Source organism: Pinus tabuliformis, chromosome 8 (genome assembly GCF_031772625.1).
Source record: "Pinus tabuliformis cultivar Carrire ecotype Pingquan chromosome 8, CPIR1, whole genome shotgun sequence".
Taxonomy (NCBI): domain Eukaryota; kingdom Viridiplantae; phylum Streptophyta; class Pinopsida; order Pinales; family Pinaceae; genus Pinus; species Pinus tabuliformis.
This window is the reverse complement of record NC_142294.1, coordinates 385,529,659-385,549,026: the sequence shown is the minus strand read 5'-3', so window position 1 is coordinate 385,549,026 and position 19,368 is coordinate 385,529,659.

The window sequence follows — 19,368 nt, the reverse complement described above, 5'->3', positions numbered from 1 at the left end:
TCTCTCCTTCCACACTATCATTCACCCATTCTCTTTCACACATATATTATTCTCAGATTTGGGGAAAGAAAGCAAAGGAAAGCAAGGGAGCGCAAATAGATAGTTGGATCAACAACTATAGTAGCATTACTCTGCAGGTAATAGATTTCATGTGCGATTTCCTTGTTTTTTTTATGCATGGTATATGCATGTGGTTCCTTGGTTATTTGTTTTCATTGGCATGGATATTTTTCTGGATTGACAATGGTTTCACCTTTGCCTTGACATTTCCTAGATAGCCATGATGTAGTGGATTCCCCATGTAGTTTTATTATTGGTTCTCTAGTTTCCTATGGCTGTGGGTTGGAACAAATTCTTTACAGCCCTGGAACAACTTGGGTTATACTAGTACCTAGAGCTTGTGGGTTGGGAGAAAATTTCTGGAGCCCTGAAACAATTCGGGTTCCATGTAGGTTGTGGGTTGAGTTAATAGTTCTTGGAGCACTAGATAGTTTGGGTAGAGACCAATCTAGTTAATGTTACTGATTCCTAAATTGTATAGGTGAGATCATTGTGCTTGAGGGTTGAGTTTGTTTGGCCTTTGGAAGCCCTAGTTGGTTTTATTTTGGTTTAACACTTATAATCCCACATTCATGCTTGGAATATGGCACGAGGGTCATTGGTTGAAAGAGATATTTTGGTTCAGCCAATATATGGTTGGGTGGTACATGGAATTGCATGACTTGGTTGGCGTTTTCATATGTTAATATGATTTATTTTCCTATTGTTATTTATGAGCATGTATACTAGTTATTATGGTGATCTTATGGTTGATTTTTCATGGTTTCTATTCTAGTTGTATGTTGGTTATATGCATGGTTTTATTATGTGCTCTAGTTATGGCTCTTATTCGTGATTTGATAATTTACTAGATGGTTGATGAATGCAAGGGCTAACAAGTGTTGTTGCATCTAGCTTGAGAGAACATTGAGCCTTCTTGGTGATTTTGAGATGAAGTTCAGAAGTTTATGATCGGATATGCACTCACGAACTATAGATTATTTACTATATGTTTGACGAAATGTCTATATGGTATTAGGCATGTTTGATCAAGATCTTGCTCAAGTTTTGACTGTTTAGCATTGTTATCATCATTGTTATGATTATGGAAAGTTACAAATAGTTTTGGGCAGTGGTCTGGAGGCTAGCCAGAAAAATTGTCATAGATCTTGCGACTGCATGCACTGAACAAAGAAATTTAGGTCATAACTACATGTAGGCAGGCTTATAGGTGTGGATGGAGCCTCATAACTGCATGCACAGTGTGCCAAGGGTGTGGTTGGGGAGTAAACCTAGTGAACAAGAGTTCCATATCAAGGATTGATCACCTAGGGGGGTTGGTAGGCTCCTGAGCGGTTTGTACTCTCTAAGGGATGTCATTTTACTTCTGGTTTGTAAGCCCCAATTCCATAACTAGAACTTGGAGGTTCGATCATATCATAGTGACACTTAGATCATGTTTACACTGGAGATCTTGTCAAAGTGGGTAAATCTAGGAGGAGGTGTTACAATTTTGATCTTATGGAGCATCATTCATGAGGGGTATTCGTGAAGGTTTATCTACTAAGCTTCGTTAGCATGCCCCTCATTTATTAGATATCCTCTATATAGATCATCGAGAAGACAACAAATGATGCCTTATCTTATTTGAAAGAGTTGCGAGATATTGATAAGTTTGCAAACAAGGTTTATTCATGGTTAGGAAAATATACTAAAAGACATGGAGAATTGAAAGAGATAATGGAGTCATTTCAAATCACAAGGTTAGAAGCATTATAAAATTATCATATTAGATTGCCTTCTAAAGGAAAAGTCATGAAAAGAATCGTTAAGATCATGCCTCCTTTGTTAAGACACTGGGAGTTAGTGGAGAAGAAAATGTATGAGATGGATACAATATTTCAAGTTTAAGTTTACATCCACTTACTTGCAGATGTGTTTATTGAGTTAAATAAGTTGAATCAAAAGTTTCAAGAGGATCATGTTGATATTACATATATTAGATCGACTTTGGATATTACTGTTAGTTTGCATCATAAGCAATTTGTAAAAGACACATTTGGGGCAGATGCAATGCCCACATCATCTTTTTTAAGTAAAACACAACAAGGAACTCTTGAGTTTGTATATTGCACCAGTATGGTACATGTATATGCATTGAGGCTTGAGAGTTTTCCAAAGTCACCATGATCAAGGACACTAGATGATTGCATTATGCAAGGAAAATGTTTTGTAATGAAGGTGATTGACTCTCTAAATGCAAGGTTCACATATTTACTTCTTTTCAATGCAACTAAGTTTTTTACTCCTAATTATTATGAGAATATGGATGACAAATACTCTCAAATAAGAAAATGGCTGACACGTTTATGTGAAAAATTTAGTGTTGGATACTTGGATATTTTGGACAATGTTAAATGTATGGATAAAATGGATGAATTTATTTGTACTATGTATAAATCTTTCCCCCAAAAAACATATGTTTGGAGCATGGGATCTATGTGGAGGTGAACTCGAATGGTTTGAAGGATTTCCATGTTTAATACAGCTATGGCAAGCAACTCTTGTTATTCCAGCTAATACAGTAGTATGTGAAAGAGGCCTTTCAAAATTAAATTGGATAAAAAATGATGATAAAACAAGACTTTCTTTAGAAAGATTGGATATGTTAATTTTTCCCTCTCTCAATGCACCTCATACTCTAAATGAGGTATATTGGAACTTTATTTATGGTGAATGAAAGAGATGAAAACTCGAAACCCTCTTCCACTAGGAAACTATATTCATATCTCTAATAATATAAGATCTAGTAATTTTTAAGAGTGTGAATTTGTAAGTTTCACTCTTTATTATCATCATTCTCTTACTCTATCGAGCACTTGAAAGAACCATTTTGGTAAGCAAAATTTTCTAGTGTTAGACCATTTGACTTTTACTTTTTGTTTTATAATATCTCTCAATTTTTAAAATGTTCAACTATCAACTTATTTTACAAAAGTTTATGAATTTTGTAATTTTTCAATGTACTTACCTTTTGATTATTTTTGTTTCAGATCTCATAAATGCATTTGAATTGTTTCTTCCTCAAATTTTGTTTTATCCAAATCCAATGATCCTTTAAATGGAGATGTTACAAGTTGCAGCCTTAATGATGCATGATAGGCAAGTTTATGAGCAAAATATGAAAGCTAATATCTTTGTTATGATCATATGCAAAGTCCACTACATACTAATTTAAAATTTCATGTCATAATTAATGTTATCACCTACAATTTGTGGAATCCATATATTCTAAGATAAAGATTAATATTTATTTTTTTTATCATATTTTTTTGAAGGTGAGATTATAGGTTAAGTAGTAGGCATTATATATGAAGGCATAACTATATCTTTTCAAGTTTGTATGTGAGTTTTTCTCAAGCACATTGAATTTAATTGTTGCAAAAATATTGTGCAAGATATGTTAAGTTGGAGGTGGTCATTGGCTACGTGGTCATTTATGTTTTTGGGACACATTTATTACAAAATATAGATTCAAGACAGATGATTTAAGGATAATAGTTGGAGATACATGGAACATGATGGGAAAAGACACTCAAATACAGCTTTGTTTTGGGGACAGAATATACTATTTCATTTTGAAAATAATTAATACAATTTATAAATTTTGTTATTATGTAAATGTACATTTTCAAATTTGACTATATTATCTATTCGATGTTGTCATAATGTAGTATTTTCTACCTTCCATCTAGTTTTAAGAATTTAATTTATTAGAAATAAATTTCATTCAAAATTAAATGTAGAGATAATATACTATTGTCAATCGAAATGTATTTTTTTAAAGTGTTTCATAATGGAAGGGTTGCATGAATATATGCCCTTCTAATTGAAATTAAGAGGAACCCTTCAAATTTGATCAATGGTAAGTACAAGGGAGGGTCCTTGTGAAAGTAAGCCCACTAGAGTAAAGAGGGGAGGGAATGTGGGTATTAGACATAGCCGTACATTTCCCAACCCCTAGTGGAAGATAATTTCATGTGTTTTATATGTATTCTTTTTTTATTTTTTATTTTATTTTCATTTTCATTTTTTAATTTCAAAATTATATAAAAAAATAAACAATAATATAAATAAATGAAATTATACAAGTATATATAATATAAATACACAAAATCCCGAATGCGGGTGAACAATCTGGAGTGTAGTACGAAGATGGCTTGGAGGGTGGGCGCGTGGCCGCTTACCGCCGCCAGATGGAACTACAGGACGCAGGAGTTAATGGTTCATACAATTATCTTTATTGCTGCATTAACGCAGCTCTCTCAGGCGCGCCAGTTTGATAGCTTAACTACAATGGCGCTCGACACGGTCCTCATTTTTACTCTCCCCATTTGCTCATGCTGGCATAGCAAGGTTGAAGCCTCTTGTTCTAGAGACAGTTCAGGGCACGATCTGGCTCTGGATCGAGGAGCTGACACCCTTCCAGGCTTTCATGCTCCAATTTATCCGTTTAGCATTCTCCTCTGTCGCCACTACGCATTCCCCCCTTTGACTATTTGTTATGCTTCCCGAGCTCAATTCAACATGCCCAGAGAGCGCGCTAGAATGGGCTGCAGAAGAGGCAGCTCTCGTGGCCAAGTCCTCCGCCAGGCATCCTCAACAACCTCGGACCCTTCGTCTGAGGCTTCGGATTTCAGCCTTTACTGCTATCCTGCGACCAGAAGGGGTAGTGGCAGAGGAAGGAGGCAGTTTATGTCAGAGTCGGTTCAGGAGTTCCTCAGCACCAGCGGATGGAAAACCAGAATGTTTCCTCGATGAATGTGACTGCACAAAGACGGGACATTGGGAGCTTTGCTATTTAGGATTCGCCCACTCTTGCTAGCCCGAGCGCTCCTGCAGCAGAAGAACTTGCAAGAAAAAAGGGCCAATCCGCAGAGTTTGAAGAACCAGATCATTATGGGTGCCCCATTATTGAAGAGCAGCCCCCAACACAGCATGAAGACTAAACAAGTTTACTTTTTTGGTTTTTTTCAAATGATGAAGGTGGTTGTTCAATCCTCTCAGGATACAAGGTCATCGTATGTTTGTAGCTCCCAGTATCAGGTTTTTCCAACTTTTTGAGGGCCGATTTCCCCTGCGTGGGCAGCATTTCCCTGTCTATTGGTTACTGTCTTGGCTTAGTTGGTTTACAAGTCAGATTTTGGTCACTGTCCGGGCACTAAGTCCTTTGTTATGGATTTCAGTTATTCCAAGTCCTGAAGCTAGTCTTTATGTAAGTCCTCGGGTCAGTTTGTCAAACGTTTTTTGTAAGTATGCCGTCTCATGGGCTAGAACTCTCGAGGCCTTTGCCTCGCTGTAAGCATATTTTGTATCAATATAGGAGTAGACCAATTCAGAAAAAAAATTAAAAATAAAAATAAAAATAAAATAATAATAATAATAATAATAATAATAATAATAAAATAAAATAAAAATTAAAAAAAAAAAAAATATATATATATATAGAGAGAGAGAAATATATATATATATATATATATATATATATATATATATATATATATATATATATATATATATATATATATATATATATATATATATATATATACACAAAAGGTAAATATATTATAAGTATAAAGAAAAATTATAAATGGTATAAAGAAAAAATTAATAATATATAAATAAAATTTATTATTAATAATAAATATTTCGATTATCACTTGTTGCTATTTGCGAATGCATGTTTACTCATCATTGTTATTCAAGGGAAACCATGCCACTCAGAATCACATGTTGGTTGTCCATAAGGGGGCAAGATTTTACTCTCGTACATGTCGTTGGGTCTTAGGTTGTTAACCTATTTCCTTACATCCTAGGAAGTCAAGATATTAGCCAAGCAAAGGCAGGTTTAGGGCATACTTCAGGCCCAAAAGCTTTATAGCTTATATTATGTTGTATAGGGATATAATTTTTTAATTAAAACTTTATACCATTAATTAAAATTTTATGATGATGACTTTAATGCATTGAATTAATTAAATAATTGTGATTAATTAAATTTAAGGCTATAAGGTTCATATGGATTAATATTAATTAAATGGTTATAGGGAGGGAAATATTTGATGTTAGGAAGACATCTGAGGGTGACTAATAATGCATCATAATGTTTTCTTAGTTAGTGATGGGAGAAATTTTATTAGAGCATGGGGATCTCCTTAGTATCAGTAATGCTTGTTTACAAGCATAGTTAAAAGGAAAACTTACATCTACCTTTATGTATGCATGTGTGAGTCAAAGTAGAATTGTAATTGTCCTGAACTACAATTATGAGCTTTGTGTGCCATCCAAATATTTGACCAGATCATAATGGTGAGGATGTTAGGGAATCGAGGCTAGTAAGGTCTTCACAAGGACCTCCTCCACTAGAACCACCACTACCATCACCAGAGCTAGCTCTCATCTTGCACTACCTGGAAAAAATTAATGAAACTTTAAAAGGATGTCAAATATCTGAGGTGGAAGTAGAGTATCCTCCATTAGAGGATGGCAACCCTGAGGGATTAATGGAATCTCATCTATAAAATCCAACAAAGAATATTATCAGGGATCTCAAAAATATTAAGCTTCCATAGTTTGTTGGAGGTCATGCCAATGAACAAGTAGAAGCTTGGTTGGAAGGAATGCCAAAATGTTTTGATCTGAAAGAGTATTCTTCCAAGTCAAAGGCTAAGATAGTGATATTTCAACTCAGTTGTAATGTCTTGAATTGGTGGTATAACCTAGAGGGGAAGTTTCACCTCACTCCTAACATTATCGTTGGGAGTTATTTGAGGAAACATTTAGAAAGAAATACCTGCCACCATATGTAGTAGAGAATGCAAGTATGCAGGATACTTATGTGTAAGTGTATAAATTTTTGTAAAGATATATTTTTTATTTAATGAAATTGAATTGGTGATTACATGCCTTTGTGATGGTTGCCTAAATAGGCATGGACTGGTCACAAAGGTGAATGGTCATGTCATTTGAATTTTATTTTTTTGTCAAGTGGTCTGTGTTTATCTAGGCTTGACCTGTGGCTTGTGAAACTATGACGTGGCATCTAAGCCGTCAAAATCACCTAAGGATCGCACCTGGTCTGGGCCACACCAGCCCTAAGCTGACTATATTTTAGTGTGTCCCCTCCCCCTAGCATGGATGCAACAACCTCCATGAGGTTTGATCCTGGGTCGCCTTACTAACGAGACCCATCCTCAACTAGTTGTGCTAGTGGGACTTGACGGTCATGTCATTTGACTTGTTTCCCTTCATAACAAATAAGTGTTTATTAATGCTTATTATTTAGTTAATATATTATTTTATTTATTTATTTATTCATAACATTGTCACCCTATTAGAGATGATTTGTCCTCAAATCATAATAAGTAGGGTTTTCTCTAGTTGAACACGTTGTTATGAAATGACATCTATTTGCTTCTATGAGTTTGACTTTATATATGCCTCATGTGTTGGTGAATTTATTGTATGTATTTGCATCTTCTTTGAGGTTGGGAGCGTCAATTCCATATAATTTATAGTGTTGACCTTACGAATTAAACTCAATGAACATTTCTTCAAGGTTTGTAGTATAGCTTCCTAACTTTGTTAACCATTCTGCACCTAGAAATATATTCATTTATTTGAGTGGTAGGGCATAGAGTTTTGTTTTTAGTTCTAGTTCTTGTATTTGGATTGAAACTTTATGAAAATCTCATATTTCCTTAAACTTTTTCCCAGTAACGACATTCATGGTTAGGCCCTTGATTGGACACACACAAAGATTAAGTTGTTTAACAAGATCAATCTTTATACAATTATGAATATTGTCAGAGTCTACATGTATATTGACATTTATGTCTCTTGTGATCCCTTTAAGATTCAGGGTTTTAGGTCATAATCTCCTCATCATGTTTGTTGGTGGCATTGTAAGATTAGTGTTATTTCTTCTTGGAGACTAGGTTCTCTTCTTTGGAAGGTGTGGTGGAACATATTTTGCAGTCGCTTGTCTTTTTGTCATGTTTCCTTAGGGTCTGAATCTGCATTTTACATTACAGTGATGTATTCATTAGTATTTTGTACTATTACTTGCCTTCCATCTACTATTTTATAGTAGTGTAAGGCAATATCTTCAAATTTATGTCTTGGTGTCCAGTCTTAACCACACTTGTGACAATTTTTTTCTTCTTTATTCTTTTCTCTAACGCATTACTTGAAGTGTCTGACTCCTTCTCAACTTCATAATTATATAATTTCTTATTGAGGCATCTGTGCCCTAACGACCATTTCTCTCCACAATATCTACATTTGTTTATCTTTTTCTTATCTAAGTATTGTTGTTAATTTTCATCTCCCTTTGTGATGATGACATGTTGAACTTGTTCTTTTGTTCAATCAACCTTTCCACATGTGTATCCTCTTCAATAATGTTGGGCTTGCATAGTTTCAATTTAGCATGAATATAGTCCTTTAGTCCACATATATACATATTTAATAGCTACTCCTTAGTGAATCGACTATGTCGTATTGCTAATACTTCCCATTCATGGTTATAATCACATACATTCCCCTTCTGCTTGAGATGTATAAATTTATTGTATAGGTCACCATCGTCCTCATCATGGAATATCTTTAATAATTTTATATTAAACCCTTGTCGATGAAAAGAACAGACATCACACTTTTTCATCCACCAAAGGAACCAGTCATAAGCTTCACCTTCTAAGGTGTTGGAAGTGGTCATTATCTTCTCTCTTTCACCTAACGGTGGATTTTCCCCAAGAAATCCTTCCATCTTATTGACCCAAATAATTTCTCCTAAGTGATATTTGTCGTCATATTTTGGTAACTCATTAATAATTCGTTGATGATTTCTTTTAGGAATTCTAGTGTGATATTGATTGCCTGAAAAGAATATCTCAAGATGTTCTAGAGGGCCTTTATCACTTGCATTTTGTGGCCCATTCATCAGTCTTTGATAGGGAAGAGTTTGAATTGTTAACATGTCCACCTTCTCCATTAATTGACTAAGTTGTTCACCCTAGTCGTTAAGTCTTTTGGTGGTTTCGTCAAGTTTTTCATCTTTATGTAGTATTTTTTCATCATCTCCGCCAACTTTTGTTGTCCTTCATTTAAATTTATTTGCGACTTTTCCAATCTTCTAAGATGATATCGTAGATTATTGGTTTCATCTCTGCAACAATTTATGTCAACTTGTAATTCATCATTATTCACTGTTAGGCCCCTATACTACTAGTGTAACCCCTTATTGTTATTAGTAAAACCCCCTTATTATATTGTTGTACCCATGTAGTCCCCATATTGTTACTATTATGCCCCATAGAAGCCCACTATTGTTATTATTTTGCCCTTACATTATTATTGTTATGTCGGCTCTGATTATATTATGACCCCTTAGACTCCTATATATAGAAAGGAGGTCGTTTCATTTGTATCATCCAAGAATCATTCATTTGTGTAATGTAAAGGAGGTTGCCCCCTCGAAGAGGCTGAATTCTAAGGCGTTGATCTATCTTTTCTATCTTTTTATGAGCTGGTTTCATAGCATTTGGTATCAAAGCTTTGGATTCTAGGGTTCACTACTCCAAATAGGTCATTGTGGTATTTTCGCTATAACTTTTTTTTGCGACGTTTCAAAAGCGAAAAAAAAAAAACAAAAAAAAAAAACAAAAAAAACAAAAAAAAAAAAAAAACAAAAAAACAAAACAAAAAAAGCAAAACAAAAAAAACAAAACAAAAAAAACAAAAACAAAAACAAAAACAAAAACAAAACAAAACAAAACAAAAAACAAACAAACAAACAAACAAACAAACAAATAAACAAAAAAAAACAAACAAACAAACCATTTGAGACGAAATTGCACCGAATCTTGAGTCCAAATTTCAGAGCTTTTCGCGTTATATTTGTGGAGATATGATTTGAGGAAGTTGGTCTTTTTGCAGACTCTTGAATTACATTCCAAACAGGTGACCTTGGGAAAATCGTCATAACTTTTGTTTTGAGCATCAGATTGAAATTTCGTAAGAAGTTACAAAAAGATGACGAACTTTAGTTTCTTGTGTATATTTTTTAGACTTGAATGTAAAACAATGACACATGGCACTTCATAAAAGTTCACTCTTCTGAAAAGGTGTATAATTAGGTCATCTTGGGAGATTGTGCATAACTCTTTCTTGGAGAATCTAAATTCGATCAGACTGGTGGCATTGGAAAGAAGACATAGAGGGCTATTGCAGGTCACAATTTCAGAACTGGAAGATCAGAAATTACAGAGTTATAGTTGTTTCAAGATCAAGCTCCTAAAATCAAGAAAAGGCGATATGAGGAATTTTGATGGCAAGGATCCAGTAAATTGGATACTTCAGATGGAGCAATATTTTGATCTACATGGTGTACCACTATTACAAAAGGTATGTATTGCATCTTCATATTTAGAACTGGATCAATTTTTATGGTATAAAGGGCTTTGTTCTCATAAGCAACTTGTTACGTGGTCAATTTTCATGGAAGAAATGATAGCACATTACGAGGATACAAAGAGCAACACCTTCTTGAGAGCAACACCCCAACAATTGGAAAGAGAAAAAGGGCTTTGTTACAAAGTTGAAAGTAAAATTATGGCAATAAGGAAGTCTACCCCTCACAACTATAATAATGGAAGTGTTGTTTCTCCTAGCCTTCCACAACCTACAAGGGTTACACCACAACAATTGGAAGAAAAAAGAAAAAAAGGGCTTTGTTACAATTGTGATAGAAAATGCATTAAAGGTCATAAGTGTGATGGGAAGAAATTATTTTACATAGAGTATAAAGAGGAGGAAGAAAAGGATCATGAAACATCAAAAGAAGAGGATATACGCCAATACCCAACCTCAGAGAAAGAAGAAATGAATCTGACCATATCTTGTAAAGCATTGGCAAGAATTACCACTCCTCAAACTCTCAAGATAGAAGGACATATCAAGAAGAAAAGGGTTCAAGAAGTGAAAGATCACATCAAGAAAGAAGAAATGAATCCAACCATATCTTGTAATGCATTGGCTAGAATTACCACTCCTAAAACTATCCAAATAGAAGGATATATCAAGAAAAAAAAATGTTCAAGAAGTGAAAGATTACATCGAGCATCAAGAAATGAATCTGACCATATCTTGTAAAGCATTGCAAGAAATTACCACTTCTCAAACTCTCAAGATAGAAGGACATATCAAGAAGAAAAAGGTTCAAGCAGTGAAAGATCACATCAAGCATCAACAACAAGTTCTCCAACTTTTAAAGGATAACAGCACTTTGGTACAAAATATAATGAAACAACAGGTAGATCAACATCGTAGTGAAAAATGTTTTGATGTAGGTGATTGGGTATTTTTACTGCCACATCTCAAGCAAGCTATTTATGAGAAGGAAATGTTGGCAATACTACATGCACTTAAGAAATGGTGACCTTACCGAATGGGAAGACACTTAAGGTAAAAGTGGATCATGATAGTCTTAAATACTTTTTAGAACAACTATTATCTTTAGAAGAACAGAAAAAATGGGTCACAAATATGTTTGGTTATGACTTTGACATCATCTATAGAAAAGGGAAGCAAATTTTTGTTGCAGATGCACTCTCAAGAAAGGATGAGGATGTGAAAGCATTGTTTTGTGCTATTTCTATTATCTAACCAGATTGGATAAATGAATCAAGGGATGAATGGAAGAAGGACGAAGAAGTATGGCCACTCATTCAAAAGTTGCAGAAGATCCCAATTCAAACAATATTTCCAGAACTTGAAGAGGAAGGAAAAATCATATTGGAACCTGGAGCAATAACAGAAACAAGAACCCGATAGCTATGAAATCGATCAATTTCAGAGTATCTCATCAAGTGGAAGAACTTACCCGCTGAAGATTCCACATCGGAGGACAAGAATTTTATACATAAGCATCAATAACTACTCAAGCATTGAGGACAACACTTTTTAAAGGAGAGGGGCATGTTAGGCCCCTATACTACTAGTGTAACCCCTTATTGTTATTAGTACAACCCCCTTATTATATTGTTGTACCCATGTAGTCCCCATATTGTTACTATTGTGCCCCATAGAAGCCCACTATTGTTATTATTCTACCCTTACATTATTATTGTTATGTCGGCTCTGATTATATTATGACCCCTTAGACTCCTATATATAAAAAGGAGGTATTTTCATTTGTATCATCCAAGAATCATTCATTTGTGTAATGTAAAGGAGGTTGCCCCCTTGAAGAGGCTGAATTCTAAGGTGTTGATCTATCTTTTCTATCTTTTTATGAGCTGGTTTCATAACATTCACTGTCTTTTTCCTGGCGGAACCCACTTTTTTATTTTTTATTTTTATTATTTTTATTATTTATTTAATATTATTATATAAATAATTAATGCTTATAATTAACTATTATATAACTATTAATTAATTAATTTATAAAGCTTGTAATTAAATTATATATGTATGTATGTATGTATGTATGTATGTATGTATGTATGTATGTATATATATATATATATATATATATATAAGACAAAAGTATAGGAATGAGGGGCAAAAAGGGAGAATCAAGTGTTGTGACGATCTATGGATAATGAAAAATGGCGGGATGATGCGTTGAAAATGGGGGACACAAGTGGATTTGGGAAAGCAAGTGTTGATCGGGGTGTTTAGAGGAAGGGTCAGTGAACAGAGCGTGGGGAAAGTAGTCAGGGAAAGATAGCTGGTCTGATAGAGATAGAGACACAACAGAAAAGACATATAGTCAAAAACATGGTGGATGGTCGTAGAGAGAAAGGTGGCGCAGAATAGTGAGCTAGCGGAAAAACATAGGTTTAAACATTAAAAAAAATGGACGTGGTCGATGAACAAACAACAAACGACGTGGTGGATGAAGCATGGAACAAGGAGCAACAGAGTAGTGAATGCGAGACGAGTAGCAGCGGTTGTATGAATGGTGGAGTAATGAACAAATTGTGTAGTGGTTTTCTAAAGGACCAAGAGGCTCTGATACCACTGTAGCAAAGAACGCACATATGCAAGATCATTATATGTAAGTAAGTGTATAAATTTTTGTAAATATATATTTTATTATTGAATGAAATTGAATTGGTGATTGCATGTCTTTGTGATTGTTGCCTAAATAGGCATTCACTAGTCATGAAGGTGAATGGGTATGTCATTTGACTTGTTTCCCTTTGTAACTAATAATTGTTTATTAATGCTTATTAATTAATTAATTATTTATTTAGTTTAATAATTTTTATTAATTTTTTATTATTTATTTAATATATTATTTTATTTATTTATTTATTCATAACAGCATATTACGAAAAAATAGCAAGTGGGAGCCTTCCATGGTTTGGTTCAAAGAAACTGAATAGTAGAAGAATATAAAATTAGGTTCATGGAGCTATTCAAGTATGTCCCACGCATGGACACTAATCAATGTTAGGTAGATCACTTCATTTATGGATTGAACCTTAAGATCAAGGAAATGATATGGATGTAGAAACCATCCTCAGTTATGAAAGTTGTTGAAAATGTTTGCTATGTAGAGGAGCACTTGGATTTAAAATGGGAAAACATAGTTTTCTTTCCATAATAGTGAAGATTTGTGGGGAAGGCACCTCGAACCATTTCCAAGGGGAAGAAGTTCTAGGCCACTACCATATAGAAATAGTATTGTACTTCAAACAATTGCATCAAGGATTTCAATGGTTGTTAGTGCATCTTCACCAACAACTCCAAGGACTCATGTAGGCCTAAGAAAAATGTTTGGAACTCCAAGAAGAGGAAGAGGTTCGAGTGAAAGGACGTCTCCACGGAACTCTATCCATAATCCACCTCACATCACTTGTTGGGGATTTGGGGGACCTCATTACTAACATGAGTGCCTTGAGTCACAACATGGTAACACTCAGAGAGAAAGAAAAATGCCAATGGGAAGAGCAGGCAACCACCATTAGATCTATGAAGTAGTTGATAACCACCAAGATGAACACCAAATCATTGTGGTAGAAACCTAAGGTATGATAAATCATGCAAAAGTTAATTTTTGTTTGATTCAGGTGTTAGGGATAGTTTCATTTCACCATTTGCATTATAAAAATGTGGGTTGGTAGCCTATGAGCGCAACAACTTGAAACTAGCCGAAATGGCTTCTAGGGTAAAACAAGTGGTAGGAACTAGTGTTGACCGATGTAATGTAAACCTAGGAGTGCGTTAAACTAAGTTGAAGGCATACATCATTGCCTTGAGAATGTACAATGTGATCAGTTACATGGTCTAGCTAGAATCTCATAGAGCTTTGGTCGATTGTTTCAAAAATAAAGTAATTTGTTTAGGTGATGAAGGTATATCAATTGATATCTATGGTATCAAGAGGTAACTTCCCTATGATTCATCTCAATGATAAATGTAAAATGTTGCCTTAGACAAGGATATAAATTGTATGTGGTCGAGATTGTAAATAACAATAAGGGACCCTCCCTAGACTATGTTGTAGGCTCGAAATGTCTACCTCAACATTGGGGGAAAACTACCCGGTCGGGACCTTAGATCATATCCTTTTCCATTTGAAATGGGGATTCCAACTAGTTAAACTAGGTCAAGTTACCTTCTCTCTATATCGACTGGCTTAAAGTATGGCTTTTTCTTACCAATAAAGAAGAGTCATCAGATCAGTCCTCTTGATGAGCTTAGGCAATAAAGTGATCCTTAAGCTAATCTAGGGCTCATCCAAGCCACAACTAAAGTTTTCCTCTTTGGTAAGAGGACTTCTAGAAATGTAATGATTAATCTAAATGCAAACTAATTCTATAATGCAAGCAAAAAGACAAAAATCCTAATCCTATCTCGATTAGAAGATGTAGATCTAACCCAACCGAGAGTAAATCAATTAAATGATTGAGATTTTAACATGCCTGGTTTTACATGAATATATGGATAATGAAATAGTTCTACTAGATGATACTATAATTACCAAAACATGATTTGTTCAGAGACCAATTAATGGTGAATGATTAACCAATAACATTAGGAAATAGTTCTCTTAATGTTGATGGTAATTAAATCTAGTTTAGATAGCAGATTTTCGAGTAAATAGTTACTCAAAAATCTGATTTAAGTATAAGAGAAAAAGAGGAAATTAACAACAGACCTATGAAGCTAATGAACTAGATAGCTAATTAAAAAAGACCTTCATCTTGACATAAACAATAGTGCTCAACATGAAAGATAATTTTACACAAATCTTTTATTAAAAAGATGAAATTTGCATCAAAAAAATAATAGTATTTAACATACAAATTGATTAAAATCTGGTCTCTTTCTCTATTCCTTGAATTTATCTCCAACAATCTTTCTCAAAATCATAAACTCTGCAGCTAAAAGAAAGAGCTGCAATAGTGCAAGCTCTGCTCCCAATAAAAAGTATAGAATTGAAAAAGACCAATCCTAATTTCTCAAATATAAGTTTTCTCCTCCTTCTTCTAAAGCTTGAAAATCTCTTACAATAGTGCTTTAAGAATTACAAAATTGCATAATAGAGGAGCCTAAAACCCATTATACAAAACATTATTTATAATTATAAAAATGAATTCCAAATAGGAGAGTTGTTGAAGAACAAATATGCTCCAACAATTTTCATTGGTCAAAATTCTTTTTCTTCTCATGCTGGAGAAATTTCAATGATTCAAATATTCTCTTCCTCATCTCCTCAACTGTTCTCCTGCAAAAAACCAATCAAAATTAAATTAAGATGCAAATTAAAATCAAAAATACCAAATCTAGAAAATAAAATATCTCCAATCAAAACTCAATTAAATAAATAAAAGAAAGGAAATATGAGATTTTCATTGATCCTTGTAAATATCTTATTGGTCAAAGAGAACAAATTTTAATGGATCTACACTCAACAGATCCTATGAGCAAACGAAAAATGCAAAAAATTAAACTCAGAAAAATAATTTTAGTTGCAACTTCAAAGCTTAATTTTCTGCTAAATTTTAGACTCAATTACTGACCGAATATGGTCATGCAACCACATCAGAAACATTCTCCATGATTTTATCTATCTAACAAGTTGTCCTGGGCCTGATTTGGCCAAGTAAAACTCAACTTATGAGCTTCCAATGTTTAAGTGCTAAAATTGCCAGAATTCTGGAAAAATTGTTGGCTAGGCCAAAATTAGACAAATTTAATTGAAAAGTCTAATCTATTCAACTGTATGTTATTAATTAATTACAATTATAAAATTAATTGATTAATTATATACAAATTAATTAAAAATTTAAATTTATTTACAGACTAATTATAATTATATAATTACAATTATATTATAATTTGAATTAAATTAATTAAAATAATTAAAATTTTAATTAATTTTAAATTAAAATAAATTAATTAGTTTTTTAATACAAGATGAGACAAGTGTCAAGTGACTATTAGTCCCAATTGAATGGGCCTAGTGGCTTTTGGCTCAACGAATGAGCCATGGTGGATAAGTGGGAGGCATAAGGAGGGACTTATATATAATAAAGTGGAGGCATGAAGTGGGAGTTATAAGAAGTGGAGAGGAATATCGGAGGAGTTCCAATATCGAAAGTTTTATAAAGACGTGGTACGATATCAATGGTCTCGAGGTTCCGATGGGAGCCTTGGGATAAACCAAACTTATGTTAATAAACTATCGGAGGTATTATCCATCAGGGTATCGGAGGTTATTAATATCGTAAATTTCATGAAAGAGCTTTGAGGTCAACGAAGTTCCGAGGTACATCTGACATCGGAGGTATTGAAGAATCAGAAGGTTATATTCAAAAATATGATATTCCAAGAGTTTTCAGGTCATATTAATAAAATATCATATAACCAATGTTTAATATACGCTCCATCGGGAATTGAATAATATCAGAGGTCCTTTTGGAAATAGGGTTACGATATTTATTGTTTTTGATATCCTGATGAAATTTGAAGTATGGTGTGAAGGGAGAGAGGAGGGCCATGTGGAGTGGGATCCTCCTGTTGGCATTATGATTCTGGTATGGCTCTATGTTATAGATGTTGTACTTGATGGCAACACCCTCAAGTGGCAATGCTCTGATCAGGCTCTCAAAATGTTGAAAATCAAGAAGTACGCAGGAGAATAGTTCAAATGGTGCGTACACGTAGGTACGCCGTGAAGGGACTGCGGCCACACACGCAGGTCACCCGTTCAGAAGGTGCGTACCCCCAGTTCACTTACTTCAAGGCAGAAAAGCGCATTCACGTGGGGTTTCCTATGTTTGGCCTGTTGTATTTAACCCGCCGTAAGTGAAGACGAAAGCGAATCTATGAAGGGTGATCTCTCAAGCGCATGATTAGATCTGAGTATCTGACGATCTGTAGCACATTGATGGACTGCCAATTCGGCCCTAACCAGAAGTACGCAGGTGATTAACAGTGCAAGTGCGTGGGTACGCAGAGCAGAAAAATGAGAAGTGCGTGGGTACGCAGAGCAGAAGAAGGCGTAGTGCGTGGGTACGCAGCGCGACAGAGGTTCAGGTGTGTAGGCACAGGGAAAGTACGCGGCGCTTTAGAAGCCGCAGGTGCGTGGGTACGTGGCGCAATAGCATCTGTGGGTGCGTGGCTACAGTAGCAGTACGCGGCGCGATAGTATCTCTGGGTGTGTGCCTACAGTAACAGTACGCAGTGTGATTGAAGAAACAGTGCGTGGGTACGCGGTGCGGCAGAAGGGTCTCTGCGGGTATACGCAGGGGAGCAGAAGGTGAAGTGCGTACACTCGCAGGCCAGAGAAAGAAAAACTTTCTGTCTTAAGATCTTTTGTTGGTTGACTTTTCTCTGTTGATAAGGTGTTCTGGGTTTAGTTTACTGTTATTGTTGATCTGGTTACTACAGCTGACTGGGTGATTTACTTGTACTTGATGATCTCATGATGTTTATGGATCCAGTTTGAAAATTTATGAAAAGTGATCCTTGAAAGAAAAGAAGTAGGGGGTTGTAGCTCCCTTCTAGGAGAGACTGGAAAACGAGAGAGAGTTGTAGCTCTCTGCAGGTTGCAGCCTGCGTACTAGTAAAGGACTGCACCAGTACAAAACCATTGTAAAAGGAGTTTCTAATTTGAAAGAAGATAGAGACATATTGCAGCAGGTGGTTTTCACCCACATTGGGTTTCCACCTTACATCTGGTGTTCTTTGGTGTGACTATCTGTTTTCTTTGTTCATGCTCATTATTTTATGGTAGTGATATGCAAAAATAATTCAAAGTATAAATAAGGAAGATTTATTAAAAGAACTTGATAATACTGATTCACCCCCCCTCTCAGTATTATTTCCAACAATTGGTATCAGAGCAGGTCCTTCAGAGAAGCTTGATCGCTTGGAGGAAGATCATTCATCATGAGCAACTACGAGAGGGAAGCATCAATCAGGCCACCAATCTTTGATGGGACAAACTTCAATTATTGGAAGGTAAGAGTTACTGCCTATCTTCAATCTCTTGGTACAGAAGTTTGGGATATCATAGATACAAGCTACACTTTTCCTTCAGCTACTCCTACAGATTCGGCTGAGAAGAAGAAATATGAAACAAATGCTAAAGCAGTCAATACTCTGCTAGGATGCTTATCTCAAACAGAATTCGTAAAGGTTATGCAATATAAATCCGCAAAGGAAATATGGGAAAAGATTGTCTTGAGCTATGAAGGAGATGAACAGGTAAAGCGTGCTAAACTTCAAACCCTCAGGATTCAGTATGAGAATCTCAGAATGTATAATGATGAAAGTGTGGCTAACTATTTTCTTCGGGTAGATGAGATTGTTAATTGCATGAAAAACTTGGGTGAAGAAATAAAAGAGGCTATTGTGGTTGAAAAAGTTTTAAGATCATTGTCCCCCAAGTTTGAATCTAAAGTGTCTGCAATAGAAGAAAAGGAAAATCTACGAATTCTTACTATGTCTCAGCTACACGGAATTCTAACTGCTTATGAAATGAGAAAGGGAGGTCCTTCAGACAGAAGAGAAGCCGCTTTCAAGGCTTCAGGCAAAGGAGACTATTATGAAGCAAGTCACGTGCTAGAAGAAGAAGAAGAAGAATCAAATTTTGTCAGAAATCTTCAAAGGGGTTCTGGAAGGTTCAAAGGTAAGTTACCTTTTAAATGCTTTGCTTGTGGAAGAGTAGGTCATTATGCTGCGAAATGTCCTTATAAGGATAAAGGAAAGGAACCTGCTAGATGGAACAAGAAACAGATTGCA